General features: G+C 43.8%; 1 protein-coding gene across 1 annotated transcript in view; it reads right to left on the bottom strand.

Moving 5' to 3' along the window:
- MYO18A (myosin XVIIIA) overlaps positions 1 to 15,801 on the bottom strand; it is a 278,083-nt gene extending 262,282 nt beyond the window's left edge. The window contains exon 1 of the mRNA XM_030185913.1: positions 15,731 to 15,801. The gene's annotated coding sequence lies outside the window, so the exon portion shown is untranslated. The remainder of the gene's footprint in view (positions 1 to 15,730) is intronic.
- Positions 15,802 to 27,733: the final 11,932 nt, after the last annotated feature.

Genomic DNA, 27,733 nt, shown 5'->3' with positions numbered 1-27,733 from the left:
TATTATCTTTTTGTGAAAAGTTATGGATTTTAGGGTTTCTTTTGATCAAAAACTGTCATTTTGTTTGCAGATTAACAAAGTGGTTGTCAACCTGAAAACACTACTCTTTGCTCAGTTATTACCATGTTTATAGCAGCTTACCAGCTAAATTAGAAGATCTTTTACATAGGCACGCTAGCATTTTTAATGCATGCTAATGATTAGTGTGTACTAAACCCTAGAGACACCCATAGGGACAGGCATATTTTCAAAGCACTTAGCCTTCCAAAGTTTCATAGGTTTCTATGGAACTTTGGAAGGCTAAGTGCTTTGAAAATATGCGTAATAGGCATCTCTAACGTTTAGCGCACACTAATCATTGGCACAAGCTAAAAATGGAGGAGTAGCCTAGTGGTTAGTGAAGTGGACTTTGATCCCGGGGAACTGAGTTCAATTCCCACTGCAGCTCCTTGTGACTCTGGGCAAGCCACTTAACCCTCCATTGCCCCTGGTACAAAATAAGTACCTGAATATATGTAAACCGCTTTGAATGTAGTTGCAAAAACCTCAGAAAGGCGGTATATCTCAAGTCCCATTTCCCTTTCCCTTTATAAAAGAGACCATTAATTTGTGGTTTAAATACAAACAAGAGCAGTCAAGCTGATCCATAAAACCAGCCATTATGATCACGTAACTCCACTCTTAACATAGGAACACTAATTATCAGTTCCAAGGAAAATTAAATACAAGACCTTGATGCTGATTCACCAGTCTTTGCTCACAGATAATCGAGCACAACTATAGTTGCTATGATCATGCTACTCTCCTCTGCATTTCCTTAGATCTATGGTTCTTAGCCCAGTGCTCAGGACATACCTAGCCAGTCAGGTTTTCAAGATAGCCACAATTAATATGCATGACAGAGTTGCATACAATGGAGACAGTGCATGCAAATTTATCTCCTGCATATTCCTTGTGGATATCCTAAAAACCTGAATAGCTGGGTGCATCCCAAGGGACTGGGTTGAGAAGCCCTGCCTTAGATCATCTCAAGCAGCATTGCTTGTGTGGGTTTTTTTTTAATTTTATATTTATTCAGTTTTACAATAAACCAGACACAAGCAGCAGCATTGATGACACTTCCATCCTCTGTCTTGCTTGCAATTAAACATATCAACAAGCATAGCTTTTTCCTATATGGGACCCCTTTTTGTGAAGTGCTCTACCTCCTGAATGTCATACTCTAACATGTAGAGTTATGGTCAAGAAAGCGCTTATAACCTTTTCCCTTAAATATCTGTGTAAATGTCTTATTACTTTCCAAGGGATTAATATTTTGGGAACCTTTTCAATTAGAAAATTTCCTTAAGAGAAATGATGCCCTGTAGGAGTAGTACATTAAGACAATGACACCTTGATATATGGAACAGCTTTGATTTTCCTGAATTCTCCTCTTCCTTGATGTTGGCATGATGGCAGGTTCTGTTTTAAGATGAGATTCATGGTTTGTTTGTTTTTTTACTATACATCAATTCCTATTTCTGTTATGATGATGGAAATGTAAAATTATTAATTAACAAAAATATATATATAACCTGTTTTTTTAACCAGATTCCTGTGATGTCACTTCTTAAGCCCCATTTCTGATTCTTACTTCTTTTGTAATTTTGTTTATGTTTGACAAGCTCTTGCATCTTCAGCAGTATATCAAGAGCCAAATAAAAATATTCTCATATTCTGACCACTACACCCATCTACATTTTCCTCATACTCCAACTTCCCTCTGAGACTGCTAGCTGTTAGCCAAAGATTTGTGTGAAAATAGAAGTTATTAGGCCAAAGTCCTATATCAGAGCTCAGATAATAAAAATGGGGGAGAAAAACCTATTCATGCCCCACCTTAATAAAGATTTATATACTTTTCTTCCAGGAACCATGCTAATTGCTTTTACTATATCCTCAGATGAGAGCATTCCATCCTTAATTATTTGGTCACCCTTCTCTGTACCTTTTCTAATTCCACTATATCTTTTCAGAGATGCAAAGACCAAAACCGTACATAATACGAAAGATGCATTCAATCCATGGAGCAATACAGAGACATTATTTTATTATTTCTTTCTTTCCTCATAATTCCTAACACTTTTTGGAATATCGCTCCTTATCTAAAACAGCAGGGCTCATTTTCAAAGCACAGAGTTACAAAGTTTCATAGGTTACTATAACATCTAAGTGCTTTGAAAATACACCTTGGTGTTATCTTCTCAGGTTCATTAGTGTATTGGATAGATGAGCAAACAAGTTTCCTTTTCCCATACTTGAGCCAACCCCCAGACCTTCCCACTTCCCCATGTCTGAAGCTTCATCATCATCTAAGCAGCCAACAAAACTAGTGAGGCTGGTGCCTTAATATCTGGTTTCTATGCCCCATATCCAGTCAGCTTGACTGCGTTCTAGAGAGCAGTAGCTTGCTGCAGTGGCGTTCCGAGGGGCGCTGACACCCGGGGCGGATCGCCGATGCGCCCCGCCCCTTCGGGTGCAGCGCGACCCCCCCCCCCCGGCGAAAGAACCCCCCCCCCCCGGGTGCACGCCGCTGGGGGGGGTGCCGCGCGCCGGTCAGTGTCGTTGGTTTCCATGCTCCCTCTGCCCCGGGGCAGAGGGAGCATGGAAAACAACAACGCTGACCGGCGCGCGGCACTCCCCCAGCGGCGTGCACCCGGGGCGTACCGCCCCCCCTTGGTACGCCACTGGCTTGCTGGTTCCCACCCTGCTATCCCATGACTTCAGATGTCACTAGCTCATGCCTCCTTTACCTGCACCTTATTTTCTCTTCATCACCTCTCCTTTTGCATCTGCTCTTGAGCAACTGACGAGAGAGTTGTTTCCAATGCTGCGGCCTTCTGCCCTTGTTTCTACCACTGTCCTCTAGACCTGTCTCACACATGCTTCACAGTTGTTATTGCTAGTACCTCTACCAGTAGTATGTTCCTTCTCGGGAAAGAAGGGGCCGATATTCGTATCAGAGGAGGGAGCCCAGCTAACACCCGCGGTCAGCAGTCAGCCCGGATATTTAATGCCAGGCTGTTTCCGGTGGCTGGTGTTGAACTTCCTGTTTATAATTAACCGATTTAAATTGATATGTGAAGATGGCCAGTTAACTTTAAACCAGTTCAAGATAAACCAGTTATTTAAGCGGCCCAATAATTATTTAAGCGGCCCAATATGGCCACTTACAATAGCCGGATATGAATTGAATATTTGGGGATAGCCGGATATATCACACAATATAGCCGGTTATCTCCTAAACACTAACCGGGAATATTCAGCGGGCGATAACCAGCTATCCCCCGCTACATATCACCAGATAGCCGGTTAAGTGCTAGTTAACTGGCCAGGTGCTGTTCCTGGTCGCTTAATGGTTTTGAGTATCGGGGGGGGGGGGGGGGGGGCAAATAGTTTCTTGTTTTTCTTTGAACTTCCTCCCCCCAACATCAAAATTTATATCTATTTCCTTTTCTATTGAAAATTGCCCCTTCTTTTGATGTGTTGAAACTTGTTAAAATATATGCATAGTTTTATCATGTCTCCCATACCTTTTTTTCCTCCCACAAGTACCTTTTGAGTGTTTTACACCTCCCTTTGTGGGGTCTGTGTTGCAGGCCCTTGTATCCTTTCAGTAATCCCTTTTTTTGAGCTGCTTTTATCTTCTCAATGTCCTCACATAGAATAGGGCCTCCAGAACTGCCTAAAATACTCACCAGTAACTAACAAGTGAATTGTACAACAGCAACATTGCTTCCATTTTCCTGGTGATAATATCTCTGCTCATTCCCCAAGCATACCCCAACCTTTTCCAGTTGCTTTATTTCATTAATTAGCTACCTTTGAGTAATCTGAAATTATGCTTCTATCCACAGGCATACTCACAGCTACACTGGAGCTCTCCTGTTTGACAGCTGCTCTGCACTGTGCCTGTCCCTGATTGCAAAGCATGCTGGATCTGCTCTGGAAGAAAGGCTTGTTTGAATGCTAATTTTTGGAATGATTAAAAGGAGAAACGCAGCTGCCTGCTCTTTATTATGCAAAGTTCCAAAGAGAAGGCAACACCCTGCCTGCATCCATCTTGTCAGCACAAGCGGTTTGTACACCAACAATGACACACCACCTATCCTGCCCTTCTTTGCAGTGTCCAAGCAAACCTGATCTCCATTCTCACATCAACAGACAAGTGCCGCTAATGTCTTACCATAGAGCAACTATTCCTGCCAGAGATGCCACAAAGCACCCACAATGCTCCAAGACTGAATGAGTATAACTGTACAAATATGCAACCCTTTATTAGAAAACAGCTCTGGCACATTTGTTTGCTACAGTTTGTCATAATAGATTATGACCAGTACAACAAGCACACAACTCTGGAGGACAATAGTTCAGTTTGGCTTAGTCGTAATTCCTTTAAGCAGAGAAGTAACATAATGGTCAGAGCAGTGTGGAGAGAACCAAGCAAGCCAGGGTTCAAATACTGCTTCCTTGTGACTTTGGACCTGCCTCTAGAAAGTCCAATAATAGTCAGTCTGAAAGTGAGTTTAACAATACTATAAAAGCAAGAACAAAATCTGAAACCACATGTGCTCTCAGTCTCAGCACTATAGCAAGACTGGCAGAAGGGCCATACTCCGCATTTCTTCAGCTGCAGGGCCCACCATGCATGCTGAGGGCTCTCACGTGGGAGCAGTCCCTCATCACCATCCCGTCCTTCCAACCCAATGCAAGATGAGGATCTCGAGGAACTTCCCAATCAGTCTTCGTTACACACAACATGGGTAGGACTGGGGATTTGGGGGAGCTCCTTCCAGCTGCAGAGGCTTGATTAAACATCAGCCTATCACATCACTCAAGCCCCACATTCCATTCTCAAATCACACTATTAGGCACTGTTGGAATCACCCAATCAGAGGGGAGATTGACAATGCCTGATGAGATCACAAAGCTGACAGACTGCACCTGGGAAATTGTAAACACCAAACACAAAAGTATTCTGGTTTTCTACACTGTGTCTGGAAAAAAATGGGACTTCTTATGTAGTTTCAAAATACTTTGCAACTGTTTAAAACATTTAGTATGACCTTCAAAAATATAGTATAATTTGTTTTTCTTAGTTAATTCATAATTTGTGTTCAACGTATCCTCCTTTAACCTTGACACATTCACGAAGTCTTCGACACCAGTGACTAAATGCCATCTTGTTAAATGGATCTTAATGGTCACTTCCTGAATGGCATCATTTTGAAAACAGGGATCATCCAGTTTTTACAACATCTTGCAGTAACACCTGTCAATATGAGTAATATATATATTTTTTTACTAATAGTACATTTGTTTTTGGATTATTTGGAAAAATGTAGGGGTCTCATTTTTTCTGTGTATTTTAACTATAAGAGCCTCCGTTAGTATACACCTCTGTACTTTAAGCTCATCAAATCTAAGTAAACAGTTACATCAGTTTGTTACCCTGCAGCATTCACACCAGGTACACCTCTAGCCCACCAAGGCCCTAACATATTCACCCTACAGCACTAACCCTGCCCCTGCTCTTGCTCCTATGATTAAAAAAACATAGAAAAATGTAGGCAGATAAAGACCATATGGTCTATCCAGTCTGTCCAGCCATGCCATCTACCATCCCTTCCTCTCCCCTAGAGGTGCAGGGTGTACTGCATGTCTTTATTAATGCTTAAAAGTTAAACTGTGTCAATTCATCCAATAAGTTAAGTTCACAACTGTCTCTGAAATGTAGTTTGAATAATAGTTGGTTGATGATTCAAATTCACAAGCTTTCTTGAATTCAGATACAGTTTTCGTCTCCACTACCTCCACTAGGAGGCCATTCCACAAATTCACCACCCTTCCCATAAAGTAGTATTTCCTCAGGTTACTTCTGAATCAGGAATGAGATTCCATTTGTTTATTTGTACCACCTTCTACCCTCCCTGCTAGAAATACCAGCTCCAAGCACCAACTGAAAATGTAAGGCATCTTTGCCAACAATTGGTCTATAAAGACGACAGCTTGGTTTCAATAATCCCAAAAGTACATCTTTCTCAAGGGGGACAAACAAACTTGAGCAGGGCTGGATAGGGGCCCAGAAACCAAAGCCTTTATTAGCTGAAAAGTGCTGGTGAGAATTTCACTTTTGAGATAAAGGCCAAGCAGATTTTGCACAGCTACATCTCCGATGCCAGGAATGTGAAGAGGTAATAGTTCTTCCCGTCTATGATCTCTCAACAGGCAATAAGAAAGGATTAAAAATTTTCTACAATATATCAGGAATCTGAATCTTCAGCCATTATTCAAAGTACATTTCAAAGACAGTTGGGAACTTAAACTGTAGCCTATCATCTGAAAGCACAATAAAAACACCCCGCATCAGTAGTAGTTTAAGGCAATTTATTATTCCTGAATGTGACATGTATGCTATAATCTGTGGAAGGCCACCACAAAAATATTCAGATCAGGAAGACGCTATAGTTCATATCTAAGCTGACAGACTGCAAGAATTGTTCAACGAATAACTCACCCATCTCCTCCCTGACGCTTACACTGAGACTACTGGCTAACAGACAATTTCAGCACAAACAGAACAGTCCAAAAAGTACCTAACAAGGTGCTGGGTGGCTGTTGTCTACCTCTAGGTCAGGGCTTCACTAACCCTCGCTAGTGACCACAAGACAAGTCAGATTTTCAGGATATCCAAAATGAACATGCATGACAGAAAAGTAAATTTCTCTTGTGCATGTTCACCATTTAGATCCTGAAAACCCAAACAGATGTGGGAACCCATGACAATTTGGGAAGGATATGATACCAACACATAGAACCTAGCTGTGTGCAGAACAAAATAGAGCTCCCTACCTAAAGCATATCTGAAAAAAAAAAAGGAGTTTACCCCCAACAAAACAGAATCCCTGATATCTGCCAATCTGTCTTTCCATTATTGCTGAGCCTAATGTGATTGTATTATCAACCACATTCTGAGGTTGTGTCAAGCCTCCAACCTGAATACAAGCTACAAATGACAACTCTTCCCACACCATCACATATGCACACTGTGTTGAAGGAACGGAAGCTATTTTGGCACCCATGTGACCTCTTCAAGATGCAAGAACTGGAGGATTCTAAATCTGTAGGATGCACTCACTAGAATATTTATTTATATAACTGTTACAACTCAGTAAACAAAAAATACATTTACAAATAAAGTAACTATACAAAGTGCTCCTTCTTGAAGTGAGCGGATATAGTTCATTGAGACCACTGTAATGTAATTGTAAGTAAGGCTGGATTATAGCTTTGTTAAGAGACCCTCTAATTGCTTGGGGGGGGGGGGAAACACATTATACCAGCAACTAAAGTGGTAAAGTGCTAAAAGAAGGAACTGCAAGGGACTGGACAGGCCTATTAGATTGTACAGCGCTGCGTAACCCTAGTAGCGCTCTAGAAATGTTAAGTAGTAGTAGTAACTGAGGTTTGTGTTTTGTAATTTGCCCTGCAGCTGAGACTTCAACAGTCTGCTTCAGTGTAATTTATTTTTGTTACATTTGTACCCCGCGCTTTCCCACTCATGGCAGGCTCAATGCGGCTTACATGGGGCAATGGAGGGTTAAGTGACTTGCCCAGAGTCACAAGGAGCTGCCTGTGCCTGAAGTGGGAATCCAACTTAGTTCCTCAGTTCCCCAGGACCAAAGTCCACCACCCTAACCAATAGGCCACTCCTCCACTGTTGCTACTATTTGATTCTACATGGAATGTTGCTATTCCACTAGCAACATTCCACGTAGAAGTCGGCCCTTGCAGATCACCAATGTGGCTGCGCAGGCTTCTGCTTCTGTGAGTCTGACGTCCTGCACGTACGTGCAGGACGTCAGACTCACAGAAACAGAAGCCTGCGCAGCCTTCTACATGGAATGTTGCTAGTGGAATAGCAACATTCCATGTAGAATGTCCAATAGTAGCAACATTCCATGTAGAATCTCCAATAGTATCTATTTTATTTTTGTTACATTTGTACCCTGCGCTTTCCCACTCATGGCAGGCTCAATGCGGCTTGCATGGGGCAATGGAGGGTTAAGTGACTTGCCCAGAGTCACAAGGAGCTGCCTGTGCCTGAAGTGGGAATCCAACTCAGTTCCTCAGTTCCCAGGACCAAAGTCCACCACCCTAACCACTAGGCCACTCCTCCACCCCAACTGTCTGCATTAGAATACACTGCAACATTAAAACAAAGAATAAGAACAGAGTTCAAAATAGTGCAATAAACCTCAGCTACAAGAACCCTAAATTTAGTTTCTTAGCGGTTACTTCTATGTCACTGTATGCATCTGCATCACGTACATGTACTTTACGATTTGCAAGCCTATATTTTATGATGCAATTTATATTGACAGCTTTGCATAAGAACATAAGAAAAACAAAACATGCTGAGTCAGACTAAGGTCCATCGAGCCCAGCAGCCTATCTTCAACAGTGGCCAATCTGGGCCATAAGTACCTGGCGGATCCCAAAATGTAGATGTATTTCTCATAGATCATTTCCAGGGATAAACAATGGCTCTCCCAAGTCTACCTGGCTAACAACATTTTATGGACTTTTCCTCCCAAAACGTGTCCAATCCTCTTTTAAATCCTGCCATGTTGGTAGCTTTAATCACATGCTCTGGCAACAGGTTCTACTGCTTAATTAGGTACTGCATTAAAAAAAAATCTTTCTACAATTTGTTTTCAGTCTACTGGTCATTAGTTTCATGGAGGTGGGAATTCATCCAGGTCCTGTAAAAGTTTGCCTGTTACTACACATTGATTCTCCGTGGGGTTACCGCAGGTTGCTGACTCCCATTTTAGAGGAATAATCCTGCTTGCAAGCTCTCTCGCAAGCAGCGTTATTCCTGAGGCCCAGGAGCATTGGGCCACAAAGCTGCAGCCCGATGCTCCCAGGCCTGCAGATCCACTGTCCCAGCCTGCCCACCTTAAGCAGCCCCCCCCCCCTCACAACGTCCTCCCGCCCCCCCTCTTCCCACAAGGGCTACCTTCACAAATCACTGGTGGACCGGGTCTAGGGGGGGAGGGAGGAGTCTTCAGCAGAAGTGATGCCCAGTCACTCCTGCCTTGTGCTGCGCATTCAAATGGCACAACCACAGCTAGGGGTCATATTTCCATTTTGCACCATTTTGAAGGTGGCGCAGCATAAGGCAGGAACAACTGGGCATCAGTCCTGCCAAGACCCCTTCCAGACACCCCCATGGAGCACCAATGATTTGTGAAGGTAGCCCCTGTGGAGGGTGGGTTGAAGTCAGGAGGATGCAGAGAAGACTGTGGGAAACCTTCTCCTTGTGACCTGGGAGCATCAGACCATGGCTTTGCAGCCCGATGCTCCTGGACCGTAAAATAATACCACGCTCTAACACAACTTGCAGTGTATCACCGCAAGTCATGTTAGGGCATTTGCATTGTAATGAGAGGCATTTGCATATCTTGCATCTCATTACTAACTAACCCTCAGCAACTTATTTATCGCTACAGTATTTTATGTCAGGAAGCTTTAGGGCCTTTAAGTCACGTTAAGGCACAATTAACACAACTTAAGGCTCTAATTTTGCTTTACCCTCCATTGCCCCAGGTACAAAATAAGTACCTGTATATATGTAAACCACTTTGAATGTAGTTGCAAAATAAGATTCACCCCCTTGAGTATCCTCCAAGGCTGTGGAGTCAGTCTGAACCAATTTTGGGTGGAGTCGGTAGAAATGTACCAACTCCAGCTTCAAAATAAAAACTTACAACATAATAATATATGATTATATATTTATCATTTTACACATTTTTTATTCAGGTTCTTTGTTCAAACTTCAAATAAATATAGTTTGTGGTCTATTAGTCTTAATTTTATACATACAGAAATATCCTGTGTTTTTGTAATTAATCAGTCAACGTTTGGTGTACCGACTCTATAGCCCTGGTAGCCTCTTGTTTTTATGTTGGCAGTTTAAAGTATCATTTCCTATATAAATTTACCACCTCACTAATGGTTTTCTGAACTTCTATCTCAGCAGATTTTTCTCCAAGCTGAAAAGTTAGCTTCTCCTAATAAAACAGGTGTTCTATGCAAGGCCGCTGAGAGACACAGCTGGGCCCAGGGCAGAACTGGACTGCCGCGCTCCACTCCCCCCCCCCCCCCACATTCGAGCTGCCACTCCCTCCCACCCCTTTACCTCTCTGTCTGTGCCTCCAAGGGGCCAAGCATCTCCTGCTCCTCTCCGTGTCAGGAGTCATGACCCAGATGACTGCATTAGCGCAATATCACACTAATGTAATCATCTAGGTCCTGGGCGGAACTTTCCGCAGGAGCAGGAAAGGACACACGCGGAAGCAAGCAGGCAGGCAAGAAGCTAGTAGGCACCGGGCCTGAACCCCTCCCCTCCCTTGGAGGTCTGGCCCAGGGAATTTAGTCCCCCCTGCCCCCCTGGCAGTCCTGGTTCTATGCCCTCTAATATTTGTGTTGCCATTATTGATTTTTAAAACTGTATTTTATAGATTATGGTTGTTAGCCTGCCCTTCATCACTTTTTGGAATGAAAGCATAGGAATCTAAATAAATGCAATACATGATTATATGAATTCCCTTGTTTAAATCAATATTAGGTCCCTTCTCACTGTAAGCTAGATTTATTAAAATGTACTAATGCATTAGCACAAATTATTAGTAACCATGTTCCACTGAATAAGATGGAACCTCTGATAAATAACACGCATTAATGCTTGTAAGCATGTGGTAATGTGGTTGCCCCTTTTAATCAATTTAGCCTCAGGTCTTGTACTCAATTCTCAACCCCTGCTCCCATCACAGCCCTTTATTTATTAATTTGGATTTCGCTCACACCTTTTCCTGTAGTAGATGAAGCTAATTACATTCAAAGTACTTTAGGTTATTTCCCTGTGCCCAGAGGGATCAGTATCTAATTTTGTACCTGAGACAATGGAGAGTTAAGTGACTTGCCCAAAATCACATGAAGCAGATTTGAATCCTGGCTTTGCTGCTTGTCAATTGAGTTCTCTAACCAGGAAGCTACTCCTTCACTATCTGTCCCAAGCATGTGAAAAATCTGCTGCAGTGCTGGCCTCTACCAACTCTGCTGATGGGCCATGTCATCTTCCTCTATTATTCCTACAAGACTAAGGCTCCTTCCTATATCTTAACATCAAACTCTGTAATAATCCACAGCACCACCAAAATTTCACAGGTTGTTGACCAGAAACATTCAGCCTTTCCATTCTCACTGATGTTTAGTTTTAACCACAAAATCCTTGGAAGCCAGATGAAACTGTATCACTGTGGTTTGGGTTGAAACTGTTGCTCCATGCAAGTTGTTCCAATCTCCCTGTAACTAGTTAGCTCCCTGCACTTGCTCCTGGCCTGAAATGCCATGAGTCACAGTGTTCTAGGACAAAAATTTGTGACAATTACAATCAAATATGTCCCCCTGCATTCTAGCTTGGTACAACCAAGATACAGGCCAGAAGGATCCAATTCAATAAGGAATATTTCTGTATCTTCAACCACATTTTCTTGGTCTCTAATTATATTTCTCACTACTTGGGGAATCTTCTTCTCTATTGTATATGGATTCTAATATACAATTCTGAGATCTAAAACCTTACCTCTTAACCCCAGACACTATTACAAATAAAACAAAGTGGCTTATCTCAGCAGCAGTAGCTCCTGAACCCAATCAGTTTTTCATGCTGTGTCAAAATGCAGTAAGATTTGGCAAACTTCTCCACTGCAGATAGCATGACTACATATTACTAATTTCTAAAGATACCTACCCTAGGATCATCAGTACACAAAAGAAACTATTACAGCATTACATGCATCCAGACTCACAATTTTTTCAGTTTTAATTATGACATCCATTTACAGGTCACAGGAACAGTTAGCGACATCTGCATGCCACCACTGCACAGAGCCATTTCTGAATAGATACCACTCCATTCAGATATTACTGTTACACTGACCATGAAAGAAGTCTCAAACAAATGTACATCCTTCAAGCCAATTCACACCTGGCTACTTCACAGAAAGAGTTCATTTTTGGATACCATAATATCTATCAACAGAAATCTGACTTACAGATTAGTTGCTACCACACTTCCAGCTTCCATCCATCACAAATAAAAAAATAAATTAAAAAAGAAATAAAAGACAACCCCCGAGTCACTCATGCTGAGAGAATATGAATCAACATCTCAAAGCCCTAAAGGCAATAAAGGAATTAAACTCATTTCCCCCAAAACTGCATCTTCATGGAAAATGTCTACAGACCCTACTACAATTAAAATTTGGGAAAACCATCCCCTTAAATAAACAACCTAGAGCTAGAAAAAGTAAGGGGCCCTTTTACTAAAGGCTTGCCGCGAGGCAACCCAGAACTACTGCCAGCCCAACGCAATCACTGGTGGTAGTTCTGCCTCGCCATTTCTGCAGCTACAGAAAATAATCCTGTAATTTCTAGCATGGCTCTAACCTGCAGTAATCGGGAGCCCTTACCGCCACCTCAATGGGTAGCAGTAAGTGCTGCCCCCCCCCCCCCCCCCCGGATGGTCACACAGTAAGAATTAACTTACCACCTGGCCCTGTCTTTTTTAGGGGTAGCCGCTGCAGTAATAATGCCCCCCCCCCCTGCTACCACAGGGCCCTTTTTACCTCAGCTTGGTAAAAGGACCCCAAAGAAAATTATTTTTTTTTAAATTACAGCCACTGTTCCTGGAGGATGATTAACTTCCTACAGTCACCCAATATGTCAAACAGAACTAAAAAAAAAGTAGCACAGCATCAATCCTGTAAGTCACCACCAGAGTCAGGGTAAGAGGTAGGCAAGAAAAGCGCACACCTAGGGAGCAGCACACTGGGTACCACAAAGGACAATTCTCCGATATTAACAAATTTGTAACGTAACGCAACCAATCATACAGGCTCAACTGTTAGAAACACAGTGTACCACCAGGCTTTAACAATAGCCAAAAAACAATATTTCTCTCAACACATAGAACTGGCAAATTCAACCAATCAACTATTTAAAATACTAAACAGCCTACTGCAAACCCCACAACAGAACCAGCCTTCCCAGTCACAACTAACCTGCAAAGGTTTTATCACATACTCTGCCAATAAAATTAAATAGCAGTCATATTTATCTTTGACTGAATATCAGCGCTTAACTGGTTAAGCACACTGAATATCTGGGCATAAAGCCAACGGCAGCAAAAAAAAAAAAAATCGCTTTCCACTACTGGCTGAATATTTTACCCCTTAATTAATACGAAAACAAACCATCATTAAAAAAATATCCTAATATCTCAAAGAATACTGAACAAAAAATGATGACAGCAGAGCACCAGTAAAAAAAAAAAAGGCCAAAAAATACATGCCAGAAATAAAGGAAAATATTAATAGGCAAGAGTAACACTACCCCCCCTCCCCCCCGCCATCATATGAATCATTGTGGGAACACTCTGCAGAGACAACCCTCCCTTTAGATATGCTAACCCATGATAGGACCACCAAGCTGTCATGCAAACAGCCACTTACAAGAGGGATGGGGTCATTTTAAACCATGCCTAGCAGCTCTGGTTACCCATGCTACAAACATAGCAACATAAAAGGGAGCACCAAGGATAACCTACACCTTTTCTCAGCAGTTCAATTACATTAATTCAGTTGCAGTAGGTATTTTCCTGTTTCTAGAAGGGAGGCTACAATCTAAGTTTATACCTTAAGCAATGAAAGGTTAAATGACTTGCCCAAGAGTTCACAAGGGGCAGAAGAGGGTTTTTAATCTGGCTTCCCCAATTCTCAGTGCACTGCTCTAACCATCAGGCTGCTCCTCCACTCTATATATCATAGAACCCTGTAGTTACTGCCCCCTCCCCTCAGGGAAAGAGACAGTCAATATAAACAGGATCATATTCATAACACAATATATATCTTTCAATGCTGAAAAAGCATTCCTTTATTGAAATAGGTCAGAAAATTTTCACAGACACAAGACAACATTACTCGGAGCAAAGTAACATTGCTGTAAGGGCATTTCAAAACTACATAAGAACGTAAGACATCCAAATTAAAATGGTCAAACACTTTGCAGCAAATATAACTGGACAATGGGACATTGACCTCCTCAGTCCATTACCAGTCAGTCACCTTTTAGCTATAAATGCAGTTTGTCAGTTTTCTCACTCATTCCGCATTCCAAAGCACTGCTTGCTGTCATATGTGAAATGTGTGTCAATTACTGAGCCTGTTTCTGTTTCTTATTGAGAGAGAAAAAAAAAGCAGGGCTGGTGTTAGACACACTGGGGCCCAGGGTAGATAATGAGGAAGGGGCCCCAAAACCCGCCAGCAGGTTGTGCCTCCTTATGCTTTGGGCACGTTTGGGGCCCACTGTAGCATAGGGGTCCAGGGCAATCACCCTGGCTGCACCCCATAAGACCAGCCCTCCGCTAAAGGAATGTGCATTCACACACTAGTCTATGCCATTTAACACTCCAGAATTTTTGTTCCCTCAGTAGCCAGACATTCTCCAACACTTGGGTGGGTGAGTGGGGGAGAGGATTATACCAGATTAACTATACCAGAGCTAAATGAGGACAAGGATACGGCTTGTTTAAAAATCACACAGGGAGTGATAGTGAGATTACAGCCTAGAATTCCATGATTTACATTTTTATGTTGTAAGCCCCCAGATGCCCTACTCCTTTATAAGGCTTTCTGAGGAGCCAAGCTCCATAAGGTGAGAAATTCAAGTAGGAATCAGAGCTGACCACATAATACCGTAGAAACAGTTTATTTGAAGCAGCTACTGATCACAGCTTAATATTGCTAAAATCATTGTTTTTCACTTGTGCTCTCATATCAATAGTAACCAGGCGCTCAGCAAACTAACAAATGGGAGTCTGCAGTCAACCCAACAAATTCTTTGTTCTGATTAATAAACCAATGACCTATAAAGGCAGGGGGAAAGGCAAGTGGTAACACTGCTATTAATCTAAACCTACAGCAGTCAAAAACCCCTCTCCTAAAACACTAAAAGTATCCAATCTCTCACATCCAGGCCCAAACCAGCAAACCCTTCCAACATCTTTAAGAGAAAAAGGATAGAGTCTCATTTATAAAAAAAAAAAAAAAAAAAAAGTAAGAAAGAAACTCATGTGTTCTTATTAAAGGCGTGGATAGATGGATCAATACACGTAAGGATCTCTATCCTCATCCGGGCGTCTCAATCTCCTCAGTTGATGGCTATTGTACCACTCGGATTTGGGCAATTTTTTTTTAACCCTTCTTTCCAGAAATATATACACAAGCTGTCCAAATCCCAGGGACCACCTATAACCACAGATACCATGTCACACACGCATCCGAGGACCCCCTCCCCTCTTCTTCGCCCACGGTCCTGCTGCGCCCATCCTCCAGACAGCTCCCGGAAAATCCCAACACGGGAACACCAACGAAACTGAAGCCGCCCCAAGGTATCAACGTCTCCAGTGCAGTGAGAGGCAAAGCGAAAAAAAAAAAGCAGACACTCAACAACCCACACGCAAACCCCCCTCGGTAGCATTAGTATCTCTCTTCCAAACCCAAGTCCCCAGCCCCCGTCCGGCATCTCGCCCTCAATCTGAAACGCCCCACCCCCCGCATCCTACCTTCAAACTTAGCTTACAGGTCACCCGTGAGTGACCGGCCCCGCAGTCTGAGCTTTCCTTCTCTGGCGTCCCGCCCCCTCTGATGCGACCTCCTGTTTCCGGCAGGGCGGGACGCGGCCGAGGGAAAGGCGTTGCGTCAGTGGTGGCGGCGGGACGCCTGAGAAGGAAAACTGCAGGGCGGTCACTGGCCACCTGAAAGCGAAGTTTAAAGGTAGGACGCGGTGGTGGGGAGTTTGAGAACGAAGGAGGAAAGGCGGTCCGGGGATCCTTGAGTGGAGAAGTCGATAGATCGGGGTAAGCTTCAGCCTCGTTGACGTCCCCGTATTGGGGTTGCTGCTGGAGGAAGGGTGCAAGATCCGCCCTTCAAATCTCTAGGGAAATAGCTCCCGACCCGAACAGTAGTGTCCAGAGCCGCAGTTTTAACATCGGTCTCGTGCGTGGCCAGTGAAGAGCAGCAGGAGCCTGCGAAGCTCTCCTACATGTCTGTAATTGCCCGTTTTACACACACATCCATGGACTTGCACATGCACTGTAGGTTACTGGCTTTCAGTCTGTAATGCAAGACCTTTCTATGCCCTGTAGCTTTTTTTGTGATTTTGAAAAAAAGGATTTTCTATTTTAACTACTTTTCAATATCCTTCCTCCTGTAAGTGTTAGTACACATTCTAAGAGGAGCATGTATGCTTTTTTAAGAGGTCTGTTGTTAGGGTCCTCCTTTTGGACTTCTTCAGCAGTGTCCTCCAGGCTTCTTAATGTTTAGGAAAATAGCCTCTTTTTCTTTTATGTGCCAATGACCAAAACACCTACCCTCATAATAAGAGAAACCATCTCTGGCCTATTAGTCAGTCTGGACACATGGGAGGTTAAACAGAGAGAAAGGCATTGCTGATCTCTTTGTTTCCCTGCTGGTTGAATCTGTCAAAGAAATTGTTTGTACAGTACAACTTTAAGTATATGTCATGCAAAGATTTTCACAGAAGCCAGCCAAGTTGTTGAAGGATATCTGCTCATCTGATAAGTACATTTGGGCGCAGAGTCAGACTCAGGGCCTGATACACAAAACTTAGTGGGCCAGCAAGTGCATTTTTTTTTTTGGACTGATTCCAGCCAGTTTAGCGAGCATGCTATTCAGCAGACAATGCACAAGGGGGTTCTGGGCACAAGTGTAGCTAGGCGGGTTGCCAGGGGAGCAACCACTCCCACAAACAGACTTCTGACAGCACCGGTGCCTATTTTTCACACGCTCTGTCCCATTTAAAATACGAGCCAGCGCTCTCGACATTCCACTCTTCACGCCCTCAACCTGGCTACTTTGCTGATTCTGGGGGCTTTTTACTGTTCACCACAGCAGACAAATGGAATTGCATGCTAATATATTTAAATGAGCAATGCATGGAAGCAGCCCCAACCTTTTACCGGGGTAATTTTTATGGAAGGTCAGGAACTCTTTTGCAAGTTATCCAGGCTGTCTGCTCCTGTTCTTCCTTCATAAAATGTCCCAGATTTTTCCATCCCTGGAGGCTGGCTTGCCTGGGTGCTGAAGGCAAGGGGAGTTTGTGCTGCTGGAACTGCCAGCTCTATAGAGAGGTGGAGTTGTGAGTGGCCGCCAAACCTCTAGTTGTGGCTGCAGTTGGAGGCAACAGCAGAAAGAAGCCCAAAGTGGCCTGGAAGGTGCAGAGCTTTGGAGTCCCAGTGGTTGGTGTGCTGGGAGAAAAAGGAAGTGGATCTAGAAAGCTTCTGTGTCCAATAAGATGAAGAAATCTGTGTGTGATAGAAAGTTTTGAGAGAGAGAGGAAAAAAAAGCTACACACGGCTTTCATATACACAGCTTGTATCCATGTATGAAAGAAGTGAAACGCTGTTCTGGGTATGCACATAGTGGCCACGCTTAGCAGTTGGCTGCTGTGTGCATGCCATGGCACTTTCTCTACCCATGCTGCACGGTAAAAGTCTGTGCAGCTCACTTGCATTCAATTACTTTTGAGAATCACCCGCTACTTCCACCTCGGTCAGTTTTACCGGAGTGGAATTAGCAGGCAGAGCAAACACTGATGTTTATTGTTAACTCACGGTCTTTTTCAAGACCTCTCAACGTTTTTTTTGCTATAAGATACCTACATTGGAGAGTTTTCAATTTCATTAACAGACTCCTGAGGCAGGTCATAGGCCGAAACACGGTGCCGTGTCGAGTCTTTTTATCAGTAAATTTTCTTAAAAGTATTCAGGCTGATGGCTCATCTCTGGAGTCCACGGTCATTTTCCCACTTGTTTTCCACTGCTCTAGAACTAATGAACAGGCATGAATACCTGCCACAGATGCCAACACAGTCAGCGGTGGATAATGCTTATTTTATCTATTTATGCAATGTACATATTACAATATATGCTTGTACAGCAAAATGCTAAAGATGCCAAGTATTATAAATGAAATTAAATATAATAAAGAAAAAGAAATATTTCAGTAGCATCTATCAAGCCCACAATAGGAAGAAGATCAGGACAGAAAATTGAAAAGAAATAAATGTCAGCAATAAACTAAGAAAAAGTAGCAAAAGATCACTATGTTCCAGGAGCAGTTACATTTACAACAGACACATATCTTAAACCAGATCTATAATCAAAGCACCTCTTTACTATTAATAAAGGTGACTCTGGAGCTTTGAATGTACTTCACAGAGCGGTACTTAACTGTACATGTGCATGGAACTGGACAGTGGTTTAGGTAGAGGTCATAAGAGCCAACTTTTCAAAATTATTGGGGGTGCTAAGCCAGTTGAAATAACCCTTCCTTGGACACATACAAGGAATTTTCTCAATATTGGGGGTACTCAAGCACCCACAGCACCCACAGAGTCGGCTCCTATGGTAGAGGTTTAAATGATGTTAAGTCTGTCTTGTACAAAATCCCCTAACAAGTTACATATTCACATGGCATGTCTTATATCACCACGATGGGGAGGAAATTGATCAAAGGCACCTTGACTCTCTAGCTAGAGCCGCTTGTCGTGAAGCTTTACCAGCTTGTAGGAAGCTTTTGCAGTTAGCCTCAGTTTGCTGTAGCTGGTGTAATTGACACAGGCTACATGTTGCCAGCTGGAATGGCCAGAGCACCCACCTTCCTGAGAGGATATAATATTTTAAATTTATAAATTTCTGACTTGGTTCTTCTTTTGTTTAGAACTCATCATTGCTTAAACAGTCATTAATGAGGTAGATGTTTCTGATACTGATGGCTGTATACTAACGATCTCTAATGGTGATTTTCTTTTTACTTGTTGACAGGCATCTCTCAGTTTTACACCTCTGAACTGTACTGGATTATAAGAACTTTAAACTGTAAGGGGCCAATGATCAGTTCCCCATGCTGTTCCCAAACAGCACCATAAAATTACCGCCAGAACAGCGAGGCTAGAACCACTTATGATCAACGCTAATAACATAGGGGGGAAAGTGTAGGAGGATTGTGCCTAGGCAAGAGGTTTGACAGGTCCAGGCCAGAGAAAAGCCTGGGCCTGTCAAAATTAAAGCCAAATTCCCTTCCCACCTCCGCCCCCAAAAAACACAAGGGCCTGAAGGTCCAGTAGACCCCTCCCCCCCCCGCACCGTAAAAACATTGAACCCAGGTGGTCCAGTTGGGACCCTTGCTAGGCCTGGCCTCTCTTACCCCCCCCCCTCCCTGAAAGTTAGCCCTAATGGTCTAGCATTGTCCCCACCAATCCCCCTAGTACCTTTAAAAGATTCTCCTAGCTACCCAATGCATCCTGGAATGTGCAGGGTGGGACTTAACTACCATATAAGAGAGAGACTCTTAATGGTATGAGGGGGCTTGGGGGGGGGGGGAGAACAACGTTAGACCACTAGGGCTAGCTTTTGGGGAGGGGGGCAGGTTTGGCAAGGATCCCACTGGACCATCAAAGTTCAGTGATTCACAGTGGAGAGGGGAGAGGTCTGGGGGTTCACCGGACCTCCAGGCCCTTGTGTTTGGGGGTGTGTGGAGCCTGGAAGCATGCAAATGCATGCTGAACAGGGTCTCCCCATCCTTCCCCAATGCCCTGACAAACCCTAAAGCCAGCTCTGAGCTAATGTAGGGTTTGCCACGGGAGCAGCACCCTTGTTTGATGCTCTGCATTTAGAGCCAGTGAGCTCATTATTTCACGTGCTCGTCAGGTCTGAACATTTTGCGGTAGCAAATGCAGGCACTAGTCTGGTGCTAATGGCCTCTTGCGCCTGCATTTGCTTCTGAGCATCTGCCTTTAAGACGTTTATGCACCGTATCCTTTACACACTACTTTCCATAGCTAAACTACTGTTTCAAAACCCCTCTTGATTTCAATTGCTTCTCTTATAACAAAGCCCCAGCATAAAAATGATGAATTGTTACTGTTGCTTGAAAGAAGAGAACTTACCCACTTTTTATTGTCCACCTCTTTATATACTATATTCTGCTGTTTTGGCCATTTTCTATTCTTGTAAACCTGTTGTATTTGTAAGCCGCATTGAGCCTGCTAATAAGTGGGAAACGCGGGGTATAAATGTTACAATACAATACAGAGACGCCAAGGGTGGCCCATCCCAAAGACTGAGATTCACCACCATAATAAGTGAGATTGAAGACAAGTTACAGAGGTTTTCTAGCAGTGCAGCTGGGGTATAAATTTAGGAAGATCTGCATGGTTTGCTTTCCTAAGTGCTGCCAATTTGGGGACTCCTAACATAAAGGATGTCTTGCATTTCTACTCTCCCTCTCTCCTGTGGTTCAGCATCTCTCCCTCCTTTCTGACCCCAGGTCAACATCCCTTCCTCCCATTGTTGAGCCTTTTTTGGCCCACTCCTACCCCGTCCTACTTTCAAACTAGTGTTTAGCATTAGAGGTCACTGGTAACAGCAGCAGCGATTCACATTCACTGCCTGTGACCAGCTTTGGAGCCTATCCTGTGCCGCATTCTGCCCCATCGGAAATGGAAACAGAAAATTGTGTCAGAGATGGTGGAATGCAGCAGAGGGAAGGCTCTGGGGTTGGCTGCAGGGCCATGCGTGAACTGCTGACTCTGCCAGTGACCTCTAGTACTAAACAAAACTTAGTTTCTTGGCGTCAGCTTATACTATTTTGATCCAGCGGGTATTATCCCTTCCCACCAGCAGATGGAGGTAGAGAAAACTAAAATCAAGCAGCAACATCACCAGCTATAATCTGTAGTGCTCTCTGAAACAATCCAGCATTTTTCTCTACCTTCCAGCAGGTGGTGGATTGTGCTGCGGTGTTCTGGCCGCAGCCACACAGCATGGTCGAACAGCCGCTACCAGATCACAGTCTCGGGATTGTACCTAGTTGAGCATAGAACTTGGCTGTGCAGCCCCCAATCGCACTGTTTGGTGCCTCTGGGTGAGGCTATGGCTTGGTCCTCAGGGATCTCACCTGAAGGGGTTCGGGTCCCCATCCCCCACCCGTCTTGCCCGTTCACCCTATTTGAGTGTGTCCACCCATGGGCTCTCTCTGCAGCTCCCAGGTGCTTAAATTCTTCCCAAATTGCCCTAGGCACCCTTTTTCCCTGTTTTAGGGAATAAGACTTTTTGCTGCTCCTGTTACTTAAAAAAAAAAAAAAAAAGTAAAGGGATTTCCCTGTAATTAAGGGAATTACCTTAATTGGCAGCCCCAGAGAGCCCTTGAAGGTGCAGCATCAAGTTCCCCACATCAGAGCAGGTTCGGGCAGCTTGTTAGGCCAGCACATGCCTGACATGGGGCCAGAGATGCCCTCTGGGAAGTGTTGCTCTGTGTGCAGGAACCGACAGCTCAGCACAACTTCTTCTCTCTGCACACAGTGCATTGGGCTGTTCGGAAACGACCCGGGTAGGGTTAGGGGGCCTCCCCACCCCCTCGAGGTATCAGGACCTGTGGTCCTGATTTTGGCAGGAACGTCAGCAATTTTGTCTCCCTTGCGGATTTAATCTCCTGCTGCTAACCTGTCCCTTCCACATCGGGGCTCAGGGTCCCCGCTCGAGAAATATAAAATGCCCCAATCTATCCACCCTATCAGATTAACTGTTCACTCGTCCTCTAGATTGTTCACTTGTCTTTAGATTGTTCTCTTGTCTTTTAGATTGTAAGCTCTTTGAGCAGGGACTGTCCTTCTATGTTTAAATTGTACAGCGCTGCGTAACCCTAGTAGCGCTTTAGAAAAGTTTGTTAGTAGTAGTAGGGTGGTGGGGGCCTACCACCCCTCAGATCCTTTGGGGGGGGGGGTTCCTGATGGGGCCCTTTGAGATTTTTGGCTCCAGAGCTTGGCACAGTTAGTCCAACAGCAGTTGCAGTCAGACGCCGCCACCCCCCCCCCCCCCCAGTTGGAGTCCCAAATTGGGTTCTAAGCAGTGTAGGACCGAGGGAAGGGTGCCTGAGTCACCAATTCCCTTGGTGGAGGCGAGGGAGGACTCTTGGCCCACAGAAGACTTATCTGACTGTTTCTGCGAGAGGAGCTGTCTTGTCTTATTGATAAGGTTATCAAGGTCCTTTCTATGCTGTGAACATCAGCTGCAGATCCCATTGAGGGGAATCCACTGCTGGCGGGGCTCGCTAAGCATTTTCCTCTGCACAAGGTTCTTATTCACAACGATGATGGTGGAGTGAGAAAATCCAATGGTCCCCTTAGAGGTGTCGGGATTCTGGATCACCTTTATACCTTTGCTCCGGACGAGGTTGAAAGGTTTTAGTCTTTTCCTAAGGTGAACATAAGTACATAAGTAATGCCACACTGGGAAAAGACCAAGGGTCCATCGAGCCCAGCATCCTGTCCACGACAGCAGCCAATCCAGGCCAAGGGCACCTGGCAAGCTTCCCAAACGTACAAACATTCTATACATGTTATTCCCGGAATTGTGGATTTTTCCCAAGTCCATTTAGTAGCGGTTTATGGACTTGGCCTTTAGAAAACCGTCTAACCCTTTTTTAAACTCTACCAAGCTAACCGCCTTCACCACGTTCTCCAGCAACGAATTCCAGAGTTTAATTACCAGTTGGGTGAAGAAAACTTTTCTCCGATTTGTTTTAAATTTACTACACTGTAGTTTCATCGCATGCCCCCTAGTCCTAGTAGTTTTGGAAAGCTCGAACAGACGCTTCACATCCACCTGTTCCACTCCACTCATTATTTTATATACCTCTATCATGTCTCCCCTCAGCCGTCTCTTCTCCAAGCTGAAAAGCCCTAGCCTCCTTAGTCTTTCTTCATAGGGAAGTCCTCCCATCCCCGCTATCATTTTAGTCGCCCTTCGCTGCACCTTTTCCAATTCCACTATATCTTTCTTGAGATGCGGCGACCAGAATTGAACATAATACTCAAGGTGCGGTCGCACCATGGAGTGATATAACGGCATTATAACATCCTCACACCTGTTTTCCATACCTTTCCTAATAATACCCAACATTCTATTCGCTTTCCGAGCCGCAGCAGCACACTGAGCAGAAGGTTTCAGCGTATCATCGACGTCGACACCCAGATCCCTTTCTTGGTCCGTAACTCCTAACGTGGAACCTTGCATGACATAGCTATAATTTGGGTTCTTTTTTCTCACATGCATCACCTTGCACTTGCTCACATTAAAAGTCATCTGCCATTTAGCCGCCCAGTCTCCCAGTCTCGAAAGGCCCTTATGTAATTTTTCACAACGCTCTGATCAAGGCGGTCACCAGAGCGACTTCTGTGCCAGTCTGGGGAGCTTAGCTCTAAAGGAGCTCCATAACAAGATGGTGGAGCAGCTGCTCCGTTGGCCTTTTCTGTGGGGACGGCCAGTATACAGGCCACCATTTATGGTGATTATTTGGCAAAGGCAATGCTGTGATGATTGCACCAGCTCCTGAAGTCCCTGGAGGTGGCTCGCCTGGAGTCAGGGGCAGCCTTTTTCACAGACATTGTATATGAGCTAGTCTGCTTAGCTTCCCGCTCAGTGGCCGCTTCAGTGGTCAGACACCAGTGGTTGTGGCTTCACCACTGAGTGGCGGATGTGGCTTCCAAAAAGCTGTTAATGCTCTTTAGGGGGTGGTTGCTCTTTGGAGGGGACCTGGAAAAGCTGGTGAAGGATATGGGGAGGCATGGCCTCTCCAGTGCCCTGAGCTGCGGCAGAAAAGTTCTCAGCATTCCTCTGCTTCCAAGGGATGCTCTACATCTCAGGGGCTGGCCAGGGCAGGTCCTTCAAGCAGGGTTCCTTCTGAGGCCCCAAAAGAGCCAGCCTCACTGGCACCTCCAGCAGAGCCATGCCCCCCTCTCCCCAATTCTGCCCAATGTGAGTACTCCACGCCCTTTGTCGGTGCCAACGGGAGGCTGTCTCTCTTCCGGGACGAGTGGGCCCGTATCACCTTGGATCAGTGGGTCCTGGAGGTGGTTGGCAGGGGGTATTCTCTGGATTTAGCCTGTCCAGTGTCTTACTCCTGAGTAGGGACAACCTTCGTAGAGTGGTTCAAAGTTTGGTTACATCTTACTTTGTTTATTTATTTATTGGGATTTGAATTAGACATTCGGCCACAGTGAAGAAACAACCTGTGGTAGAGACCTGTGGATACAATTTGGGCTCATTTTGAAAGGTGGGGGTGGAATAGGAGAGATGGGGGATAAAGCGTAAAAGCATCATCTACTCTTGTAAGATTTTGTTGTTCATATGATTTGTTTCAGTTTAGTAACAGTAACATAGTAGATGACGGCAGAAAAAGACCTGCATGGTCCATCCAGTCTGCCCAACATGGTCCATCCAGTCTGTTTGCTCTTTGTAACTGTATTAATAGTATTTTGGACCAATTGTATCTGATTTGATGGAAATAAAAATAAAAAAATAAAAGAGAGAGCAAGGTTAACCAAACTTTGAAAAGCAACTAATGCAGACAGAAGAAAAAGAATTTAACCAAACTTATTTGGCCTGATTCGCCCAGTGTATTTCTCCCTCAGTTCTCAAGCAATAAAGTACTCCTAACTAGTTCTAAATACAGGGCTTTTTGGACCTTTTGTTTTAATTTCTCAGGCAGAGACCTCTTCTTTGTAGCTATTTCCTTAGAAGTCTTTGGATCCTGTTCCAGTCCCTGCTGAACCTCAGTCTTTCTCAGTGAGTGCGTTGTGCTTCCAATGGGGACCGTCTGCTTTCTGTTTTTCTTCTTGGCTTCCGAGTTCTGGCAGTGAAGATCTGACAGCCACCAGCACCAGAGGGCTCAATCAAAGGGAAAGTGGTTGCTGGGGCAGAAGACCCTGGGGCCACTACCTGTAGGGAACCTGGATCTAGTGTACTCACATTCCTGGGTCTCCTTTGCCAACAAGAACATTCACACTTTCTTGTCAGTACACCTGTCTTTTAGATTGTAAGCTCCTTGAGCAGGGACTGTCCTTCCATGTTAAATTGTACAGCGCTGCGTAACCCTAGTAGCGCTTTAGAAATGTTAAGTAGTAGTAGTAGTTCAGGACTCCCAGGGGCTATATCTCCCAGTATTCCTACAAGCTTATCTCCTATGCTTTCTGGAGCTCCCTCTAGTGTCAAACTGAAATATCACCAGTAACACAGTGCCCAGTGTATTACAGCATGTATTTTCTAAAATACTTACACTATTTTCAGAACAGGTGTAAATTTGTGCATAGGCATTTGCACGCTGTGGAGGCTGATTTTGGGAACCTATTTTGTAAAGACACATAAGTGCCCGTGCTGCCTTTTTAAAATGGGTGCCGTTTTGAATTTCTCTCATAGGCATCCTGTTCTAAAATCAAGCCCTAGAGAGGGTAGTGTTATAGCAGAGCGTTTACCTTGTGCAAGGGCACAGCAAAACAGGAAAGAAACATCTACGGAAATACAAACCAAACCAGGCTGACCAAATGATGAGCCAACACGGAGATGCTGCTTGACAATTTTCTTTAGGGGATGGGATCCGAGGTAGGAGAGCTGCCAGACCTACATTCAGCCCAGTGCCTGGTTAACCTCACTGCATAATGTTAGCCTTTTTTCTGTCTTAACTTTATATGGTTATGTAGCTGGTTAGCGGACTGAATGTTGCAGTTAACTGGCTAGGTTGCCACTCCACTCAAACTCCGCCCCTAACCTTGCCACTTTCTGGTTAAGTGCCGTTGAATATCCCCGCTTAACCTGACCAAGTGTTTGAAACATCCAAGAGCCTCTCCTGGCCATTTAAATCACTTTTAATATCTACCCCCATTGCCTGTAAAATTCACTCTTCGGGGTGGTGCACATCTTGCCATCTCTCATTTGTATCAGAGGCAGTGCAGGGAAAGAATGAATTGCCCAACTACCATGGTTCTCAGCCCAGAGCTGCCAATTCCAGGAGGGAGACACTTTGGCCGGTCCTGTTTTTGAACACATACCCGAGTTTACTGTGCTATTTGTAGTCCCTATGGAAGGACACTGGAAGCAGAAATGCTTTAATAAAATACAAATATCAACTGTCAATATATGGGTGTTACTTAATGGCACAGAAAATACAGCAGCTTTTTTCCTTCTTTTTCAATCTGGTAAAGCCAAAGCCCAAATCATTCAACACACAACATGCATACAGTTTTTCATCTAAATTCTAAGCAAAGGTAAGTAACCAAACTGAATGCAAAAACAAAAATCAAAACATGTGGACTGTATGCAGCATCATAACAATACACATTAATCATGAAATCATATATAGAAGACTGCAGGGCAATTATGAAAACAAAAAATACAGAGGCTCTTGCTTTAACCAGAGCAAATAAGATTGAGGATTTATCACATTACTGGAAGAATTTGATGAAGACCTCAGTGACATACTGGTCACTTTAGACATAGATGCATTATATACTAACATACCATCACTTGAAGCTCTTTTTATAATAGAAAGTATTCTTAGGGACAGGAAGGTATTATGTCATATTCCTAACTTTTTGATAATCACTTTTGTTACCTTCACCTTGACCCAGAAGGACTTTTACCAACAGAAACATGGCACGGCCATGGGATGCACGATGGACACAGACTTGGCTAACCTTTACGTTGCTCATTTTGAAGAAAATTTTTATAAGACCATCCATACAAATCTGAGGTAGTGTTCTACAAAATATACATTGATGACGTCTTTTTGTTGTGGAAGGGAAAGGAAAGCAAATTGTTGGATTTCTATGATTGGTTGAACAAACAGGATAAAATTTTACATTTCAAAATTCAATATAATACACAACAAATTCCATACCTGGATATATTGATTACCAAGACTCCATCTTGTTTCATCACAGATGTGTATAAGAAGCCAACTGATAAAAACACTTATCTTCATTTTGACAGTTTCCATAATCGCAGTTTAAAATCCAACTTTCCATATTCACAATTTCTACAACTTCGACAATTGTGTACAAATTTTGAGGATTTGAGGTTCAAGCAAGACTGATGTCACAACACTTTAGAAATAGAGGCTGTCCTAGTAATTGCATTGAAAGGAGTCTAACAGGGCAAGGGCACAAGACAGAAGGTTTTTTTTTTTACTTATTCCTAAGAAGAACAGAGACAAGGCAGATTTGATCTGCATCTTAAAGTCCTCCTGCTTTCAAATCAGTTTCGTAAGTTGATCATGAGAAATTGGCATATTTTAGAAACACGTTCCTGTTTTAAAGACTAATCAGTTATAGCATACTCAAGAAATAGGAACTTCAGAGATAAACTTGTTCCCTCTACGCTACCAGAAGAAAATCCAGTGGGGGATGTAAATTGAGGACATACACTATGTGGCAGATGTACAGTATGTAAACACTGGTTCCAAAGGAATTTGTACATCTGGACACCCATCAAATTTATCATCTGCGACATTCTATAAACTATACTTCCACTCACGTGGTCTATGTTGTGATTTGCCCTTGTAAGCTCCTGTATGGTGGGAAAACAAATAGGATGGTTAAAACCAGACCAGGGGCGTATCTGGACTCTGATGGTAGGGGGGGCAGAGCCAGAGGGAGGGGGCACATTTTAGCCACCCCCCCCCCGCCACCAACGACTCTCCACGCACCGTCA

Source organism: Microcaecilia unicolor, chromosome 13, assembly GCF_901765095.1.
Source record: "Microcaecilia unicolor chromosome 13, aMicUni1.1, whole genome shotgun sequence".
Taxonomy (NCBI): Eukaryota; Metazoa; Chordata; class Amphibia; order Gymnophiona; family Siphonopidae; genus Microcaecilia; species Microcaecilia unicolor.
This window is presented reverse-complemented; position numbering and strand designations above follow the sequence as displayed.